Raw genomic sequence first — 8,727 nt, 5'->3', positions numbered from 1 at the left:
GGGTCTCGAACCTGCGGGCTCAGGCAATTCACTCACCTCAGCCTCCCAAGGTGCGGGATTACAGGCTGAGCCACCGAGCCCGGCTGGAAATCTGATTTGTAGAGTTAGATCATAAGAATTATAAATGAGTATAAAACATTAATCATTTCTAAAAGCAGAGAAAGGTGAAATTTTCTAGAAACACAGGAATTCTTAGCCTTGTCTTCATGAATGGTCTTCAGAGTTTCCTAAAATATAAATACAAAATGAGTAGGTTTATATCTGCATTTTTCTGAGGAAAAAATCCCAGGTTTTCAAAAAGTTTAAGTATCATTGTTAAAGATTCATATATGAACCTTTAACAATGATACTTAAAAATTATTATTATTATTATTATTATTATTATTGTTTTGGAAAGTGTCTTGCTATGTTGTCCAGGCTGGTCTTGAATTCCTGGCCTCAAGTGACTCTCCTGTCCCAGCCTTCCTAGTAGTTGGGACTACAGGCACATGCCACCTTGCCTTGGCCTTTATAATTTTAATTTAACAGAATCAAAGGGTTTGATAATGTTTGACTTATTCTAAGATGCCAACTCTTCCTCATTTAACAATTAAGGAAAATGAGGCCTAGAGAAGTTGATTGACTTCCCAGATAACACACAAAAAAAGTTAAAAAATTTTTAGTGAGCCAGGCTCAGTGGCTCAGCCTGTAATCCCATGCCTTTGGGAGGCTGAGGTGAGTGGATTGCCTGAGCCCGCGGGTTCGAGACCCACCTGGGCAAATTGGCGAGACCTCATCTCTACAATAAATCAAAAATCAGCTGGGCATGGCAGCACGGGTAGCCCACGCTGTAATTCCAGCTACTTGGAAGGCTGAGACGGAAGGATCACTGGAGCCCAGCAGGTCGAGGCTGCGGTGGCCAGGTGCCACTGCACTCCAGTCTGGATGACAGAGAGAGACTCTGACTCAAAAAAAAAAGATTTTTTTTTTAGTCTATTTTCTTCTTATAATTATCTTTTTAAAAAAGCTCTTTTCTACAGACTCTATTTTCTACCCATTTACCCAGGGCAGGATGAGATACTAGAATAGTTCAATTCATATATTTTTTCAGCCCCAAAATATGTTCCTTTGTTCTATTGCTTTTTGATGTTAAGTCCTATAGGCTGGTAACTTGAAATGACAATACATAAGTAATATTGCTTATAATCACTCAAGACCAAGTATGAATGAATAGAGCTATATAGGCATGTCTAAGTGATTCTGTTGTGTGTGAGAAAGGCTGGTTTAGGAATGGAATACCATACTATTTTGACCTCCCAGCCCCTTGGTTTTCTAGCATGTTGACTATTCCCTCTCTCTTTTTCCCCATCTCCTTTCCCACAATAGGTGGTAGAATAAGCAGGAGTTTTGAGACAGGTGCTTGATGTAGAGACCCAAGTAAAAACAGCATTGTATATTATAAATAGCATGTTGTCTAAAAGGAAAAGTCATTAGCCAAGTATTATTTGTGGGATTGTGGCTTAAACATTGAAGTTCTGGTTGTATAATGAAAAGCAAAATGACATTATGCATTAAATGTAGATCTCAGAGACTATGATTGTGTGATCTGATCTAAAATGCTTAGACAGTTGCTTGTTTGAAACTGTAACTTATAGATCTATAGTTTCTATATCCAGTCCTAGTCAGAATTTCGTCTGGATGCTCTATTCTCCTATAATGTGGAAAACTAGTCTTCTTCTCTTTTACTTTTTTCAAAAGTATTTTCCTTTATGTTCTACATGAAAATAGAGGAATCTTTTATGCAGAAATATTGGTTGTTTTAAAAATTATAAAATTAACATTAATATTTTGGCATTTTATTAGTTCCTGTTCAATAAATTTAAAAGGAACTTTGTAGAAAAAATTTTAAAACATACCAAATTTATAAAATATATCATTTAAAAATTATAAAATGAATGCATGTTCTTTGTAAAAAGTCAAGCAGAGAATAATCTATGATAAAAAGTGAAGGTATCCCTTCATCCCCATTAAAAGAAAACAATCTAATTATTAGGTAAGAACTAATCAATGGCTTCTTCACTCAACAGTTAGTAGATTGTGATCTGCATTTTTTTCTACTGAAGTGTTGATTGAGTTCTTCTAGTAGTAGAGGAATCCATGGCAGAATTAAGGAAAAAAGAGTTTTAAAAATTACTCTGAGGCCGGGTGCAGTGGCTCTGCCCTATAATCCCAGCACTTTGGGAGGCTGAAGCTAGAGTATTGCCTGAGCTTGGGTTTGAGACCAGCCTGTGCAACCTAGCAAGACCTTCTCTACAATAAGTCAAAAAATAAGCTGGGTGTGATAGTGCACATCTGTAGTCACAGCTACTTGGAAGGCTGAGGCAGAAGGATCACCTGAGCCCAGCAGGTTGAGGCTGTGGTGGCCATGACCAGAGTGCCACTGCATGCACTCCAGCCTGGGCAACAGAGTGAGACTACAACTCAAAAAAAAAAAAATTGCTCTGGAACAAAAGTTATCTTGCAAATGCTTTATGTTAGCAGATAAACGGACTATTGCTTTCTGGAAGATATTATACTGTAGTATATAATGCCTTTGGGCTTAAAATAGATGAGATTATCAGAGAGACTGACAAGTGACTTATTTTCTCCTATTCTCTCCCATCAACAATTTTTTATGAAAATCTTCAAACATTCAGGAAAGGTGACAGAATTTTACAGTCAAAATTATGAAATGACTACATTTTATAATTATATATACTTACTACATAAATTCTACCATTAACATCTGACTATACTTTTTTTTTTTTTTTTTTGAGTTGGAGTCTCACTCTGTCGCCCAGACTGGAGTGCAATGGCCACTGACTATACTTTTTTAAACATATCTATCCATCCTTCTATCATTCTATCAATCTATCTTTTTAAAAATACATTTCAAACAAAATTGCAGGAATTGATACATTTCTTGAATATTTTAGCATGCACATTATTAACTAGAATTCAATATTTGTTTTGAGTTTTTACTTTAGATGTAAAACTTACACATAACCAAAAACATAAATCTTAAAGGTACATTTGCTGTGCTTTGACAAATTCATACACCTGGGTAACCTCGGGTGACTTTTTTTATTGTGATAAAAAATATACATAAAATTTATGATTGTAATCATTTTTAAGTGTACAGTTCAGTGGCCTTAAGAACATTCACATTGTTGTGCAACCATCACCATATCCATCTTTGGAAATTTTTCATCATCCCATATTGAAATTCCATATCCATTATCCAATGACTCCCTGCTCTCTTCCCCCACATTCAACCAGCCCATGGGATAACCATTATTCTACTTGCTATTACTACTATTTTAGGTACCTCATATAAGTAGAATAATGCAATATTTGTCCTTTCGTGTCTAGTTTATTTCACTTAGCATAATGTTTTCAAGTCACTTCTATGTTGTAGTGCAAGTCAGAATTTCATTCCTTTTTAAGGCTAAATAATATGCCCAGTTGATTTTTTTTTTTTTGAGTTGGAGTCTCACTCTTGTCTCCCAGGCTGGTGTACCTTGGCACACTCACGGCCACCCCAGCATTAACTTGCTGGGCTCCGGTAATCCTTGCGCCTCAGCCTTCCAAGTATCTGGAACTACAGGTGCACACTAGCATGCCCGGCTAATTTTTTTTAATTTACTGTAGAGACGAGGTCTCACCAAGTTGCCCAGACTGGTCTTGAACCTGCAGGTTCAGGTAATCCACTTGCCTTGGCCTCCCAAAGTGCTGGGATTACAGGCTGAGCCACCGAGCCCTGATTTATTTTTAAGTTGTTGATGCTTTTGTGTGTTTTCTTTTTTTAAGTTGGAGTCTCACTCTGTCGCCCAGACTGGAGTGCAGTGGCCGCTCTCGGCCACCACAGCCTCGACCTGCTGGACTCCGGCGATCCTTCCGCCTCAGCCTTCCAAGTAGCTGGAATTACAGGCATGCGCTACCACGCCCGGCTGATTTTTTTTTTTTTAATATATTGTAGAGATGAGGTCTCGCTGCCCAGGCGGGTCTCGAACCTGCGGGCTCAGGCAATTCACTCACCTCAGCCTCCCAAAGGTGTGGGATTACAGGCTGAGCCACCGAGCCCGGCTTGTGTGTTTTCTTAATTGACCTTTGTCTTTTTTTTTTTTTGAGTTGGAATCTCACTCTGTTGCCCAGGCTGGAGTGCAGTGGCACAGTCATGGTTGTCAAGCCATGGCTACAACCTTGACTTTCTAGTCTTAAGTGATCCTTCTGCCTCATCCTTCCAAGTAGCTAGAACTGCAGGCATGCCACTACACCTGGCTAATATTCGATTTATTGTAGAGACAGCCAATTTGCTCAGGCTGGTCTTGAACCCCTGAGCTCAGGTAATCCTCTTGCCTCTGCCTCCCAAAGTGCTGGGATTATAGGTATGAGCCATTGCGCCCAGCCTGACATCTTTCTTTAAATTACTCTATATAACAAAAGTAACTGAGTATTGAGGGATAATGACTGAGTGTTCCCTCAATGTCTTCTTATAATAATGGTCTACTCACTATAGATACTAGATACCCTTTCTAGTTTTCAACTATCACTTTAAATCTGTGGGGGGGACAGGAGGTGTACAGTAATGAGAGAATACCACAATGAAGATAGGAGATAAGAATCTTCAACAAGGCCCACTGATTTGCTGAATGCCTTTGAGAAGATCATTTGACTTCTTTGAGCCTTCTAAGAGTCCTTCTGGCTCTGAAGTTGCATAAATATATGATTTTCCTTTTTGAATATGCTGAAGACAATCTATAAATATTTAGTAAATTTCATAGGCTATATTTTTTTTTTAAAAGAGCTACTTAGTTGGAAATTTATGCAACAGGAGTCCTTTTTTTTTGAGGTTCTGATCTTATTTATTTGTTACTCAAAAATCTTATTTTTGACTAGACTCAGACTTGGAAGTAGAAGCTCACAGAGAGCATGGTCTATGTCTCTTGGCAATCTGTTCCTGGTGTTTTTCTTTAGCCTCCTTCATTCTCTTGGCCAAAAGTTTAGCATATTCTGTGGCCTCTTTCTTATTTTTCTTAGTATGCTGTTTTTTCAGAGCAATATGCTGGCGTTTGTGTTGCAGGACACGTGGAGTGACAAGTCGCTGAATCTTGGGTGCTTTGGTCCTAGGTTTCTTACCTTCTTTGTTTAAGGGTTTTCTTACTACATACTGGCAGTATCATCTTCTTCAGAGAGATTGACGAGTTTGCAGATTCTGGTAGCCCTTTTGGGCCCCAGTCGATGTGGCACTGTGGTATCAGCAGTCAGCCCAGGAATATCCTTCTCTCCTTTTTTTTTTTTTTGAGTTGGAGTCTCACTCTGTCACCCAGACTGGAGTGCAGTGGCACACTTCTGGCCACCGCAGCCTCGACCTGCTGGGCTCCAGCAATCCTTCCGCCTCAGCCTTCCGAGAAGCCAGAATTATAGGCGCACGCTACCACGCCCAGCTAATTTTTTTATATATATATTGTAGAGACGAGGTCTCACCAAGTTGCACCGGTGGGTCTCGAACCCACGGGCTTAGGCAATCCACTCACCTCGGTCTCCCAAAGTGCTGGGATTATAGGCTGAGCCACCAAGCCCAGCCTCTCCTTTTTTTACAATAACCAAGTTGAGAATGCTCAGATTGGCATCCACAATGCAACCCCAAACAGATTTTTGCTTTCTTTCTCCAGTTCTCCTTGGTCTGTAACAGGAATGTCCTTTACTCAGCAGCAGGCAGACACGGCCATGGGTCAAGACACCCTGCTTCATGGGGAAACCTTGTTTATCGTTCCTGCCACTGATTTGGGCCACATAACTCTTCCATTCATCACCCAGGGAGTCTGCAACAAATTCCGTGGCCATGGGCTTCTCGTGGAAGATACGGAGCTTGCATTCATCGTTCACTTGTATGAGTTTCTGGCAGCCAGTGGCCAGGAAGGAGACATTCAGCTTCATCTTGAAGCAGCTGACTGGCTCCCAGGCACAATGAAAAAGAGAGCCAACAGGAGTCTTGAATCCACAGGGGCAGAGTGGTCTGTAGATAACTGATGAGCTCTGACTGGTTGGTTGCCTTTCTGAAGGAGGCAGCTTCTTCTTCTTCTTTTTTTTTTTTTTTAATTAAAATTTATTTATTTATTTATTGAGAAGAAAGAAAATATGTATTTAAAAAAAGATCACTTCCCACATGTGGCCACCTAGGGTACAATCCGATGCCACATGGAAGGTGCAAATAATTCCATAGAAGTTAGATTTTAAAATATGGCTTATTTCAAAGTAAATTAGAGAGAGAAAGAAAAGAGAGAGATAAGATTCACCTCCCCAACGTGAGAGAGGGAGCCAGAGCCCGGAAGCAAGGCAACAGCCATAGCTCAAAGAGCAGAGCACATAGCCACACCAGAGTCTAACAAGGCAATGGCCCACATTTTATTTTTTTTGAGTCACAGTATTGCTTTGTCACCCAGGCTGGAGTTCAGTGACACAATTATAGTTTGCTGAAGCCTCGACTTACTGGGCTCAAATGATCCTCCCTCCTTAGCCTCCCTAGTAGCTGGGACTACTGGTACACACCACCATGCAACTGGAGACAGCTTCTGCTTGGCTCCAGCGGGCTGATGCTATTTGGGACTAGAAATTTAGTGTTGCCCAAGCTTACAGTTTATCAAAACAAACCAGAAAACTAGATATTTCTATGAAATCTTATAGTTTCCTAGTGTTGCCAACTAATGCAATAACAGCAAAAAATAATACTTTGCATGCCAAAGGAAACAAATCTGTGGGCTAAATTAAACCTGCCCAGCTGGCAGTTTGTGACCTTTGGTAGTTAAAGAAAAAGTCTTTGACCTCTTTTCATAAATACAGAAAGTTTTACTACTGAGTGTAAAATATGTTTTAAAGCTACATATTTTATGTTTTAGGGTAGTTATACTTTTTGAATCCAATTCCAAGACTTTGGAAAAACCAAGATGTTAGCGTTTATTTAAAACCCATAATCAGCCTAGCTATTTTTTATTTTATTTATTTATTTTTATTTATTTGTTTCTTTAGAGTCAGAGTATCGATCCGTCTCCTAGGCTGGAGGGTAATGGCTCACTCACAGCCACCACAGCCTTAACCTGCTAGGATTAGATGATCCTTCTGCTTCAGCCTTACAAATAGCTGGAACTACAGGCATGTGCCACCATGCCCAGCTAATTTTTGTTTTTTTTAAGTTTATTTTAGAGATGAGGTCTTGCCAGGCTAGTCTTGAACCCCTGGGTTCAGGCAAGCCTCTTGCCTCCGCCTCCCAAAGTTCTAGGATTTTAGGTGTGAGCCATTGCTTGTCCCAATTTTTAATTATTATTTTAAAATTATTCTGATAATCAGAAGAAATAATGCTGATTATTCTTCATTATAAAAATGTCAAATATTTCAGAACTATGTAAAAAGTGAAGTTCTTCTCTAACTCCTGCCCTACATCCCTGTTGTGCTTGTGTTATGTATTCTCATGCTTTCAGATGACACCATACCATTGATGTTAAGTTTCCTTTGGAGCTAAAAACCACATATTAAGCCGGACTCGGTGGCTCAGCCTGTAATCCCGCGCCTTTGGGAGGCTGAGGTGAGTGGATTGCCTGAGCCCGCGGGTTCGAGACCCACCTGGGCAACTTGGCGAGACCTCATCTCTACAGTAAATAAAATATTAGCCGGGCGTGGTAGCGCGTGCCTGTAGTTCCAGCTACTTGGAAGGCTGAGGCAGAAGGATCGCTGGAGCCCAGCAGGTTGAGGCTGCTGTGGCCGGGAGCGGCCATTGCACTCCAGTCTGGGCAACAGAATGAGACTCCAACTCAAAAAAGAAAAAAACAACAACAACATATTATTCATTACTTTAAGGAGTGTGTGGATGGTTATGATGATACCTGATGTGTTGTAACTTCATTTGTTTTTACTTCCCTAAAATGTGTGTAATGATAACTACACTTCCTAGTTTTACTATGTTCTCTAGTAACACACCAATGCATATGGTGTATTATAAATGTGGCCTGATAAACAGTTTTAATTACTGGCTCCTTCCTTGTAGGATTCACTAGGCACTCAAAGCTCCTAATTTCACCGGGATTTTTTAGCGTGCACATAATGAGAGTATAGTTTTCTTTCTTTATTTTTTTTTTTTGAGTTGAAGTCTCACTCTGTCACCCAGACTGGAGTGCAGGGGCCGCTCCCAGCCACTGCAACCTCGACCTGCTGGGCTCTGGCGATCCTTCCGCTTCAGCCTTCCAAATAGCTGGAACTACAGGTGCGTGCTACCATGCCCGGCTAATTTTTGATTTATTGTAGAGATGAGGTCTTGCCAAGTTGCCCAGGTAGGTCACGAAGAGAAGATAGTTTTCAGTGCCTGAAGCTTTTCCCCAATAAAGGGCAAAGGCATACTATGTATCATTGCTTTGGCTATAATGTCATTTTTGTAATTAAAAAAAATATTTCTAAGTGTTTAATAGACAATGAAACATTGAATGTAAAATATGTTTTAGATGAATAGGGCCATAAAATGAAATGTTAAATGTAAAATCGTTTTCCTAATACTATCTCTACAAGTTAACATATTCTATATTGCCGGGCTTGGTGGCTCAGCCTATAATCCCACGCCTTTGGGAGGCTGAGGTGAGTGGATTGCCTGAGCCCGCGGGTTCAAGACCCACCTGGGCAGCGAGACCTCATCTCTACAATAAATCAAAAAATCAGCCGGGC

At 40.3% G+C, this 8,727-nt stretch overlaps 1 protein-coding gene and 1 pseudogene across 3 annotated transcripts in view; one reads left to right on the top strand and one right to left on the bottom strand.

The window, feature by feature from the left end:
* SLC25A12 (solute carrier family 25 member 12) overlaps positions 1-8,727 on the top strand; it is a 79,636-nt gene that overhangs the window by 4,297 nt on the left and 66,612 nt on the right. The gene's annotated exons all lie outside the window — the stretch shown is intronic.
* On the bottom strand, positions 4,859-5,993 carry LOC110595252 (annotated as a pseudogene). Its single transcript, XR_002481707.1, has 2 exons — positions 5,605-5,993; positions 4,859-5,301 (listed from the first exon to the last, which is right to left on the bottom strand). The product of XR_002481707.1 is annotated as a 40S ribosomal protein S6-like (transcript).

Source organism: Carlito syrichta, unplaced genomic scaffold, assembly GCF_000164805.1.
Source record: "Carlito syrichta isolate Samal-C Ts95f unplaced genomic scaffold, Tarsius_syrichta-2.0.1 Scaffold288421, whole genome shotgun sequence".
In the NCBI taxonomy this organism is placed as follows: Eukaryota; Metazoa; Chordata; class Mammalia; order Primates; family Tarsiidae; genus Carlito; species Carlito syrichta.
The sequence above is the reverse complement of the archived record's forward strand: the minus strand, read 5'-3'. Positions and strand labels throughout refer to the sequence as shown.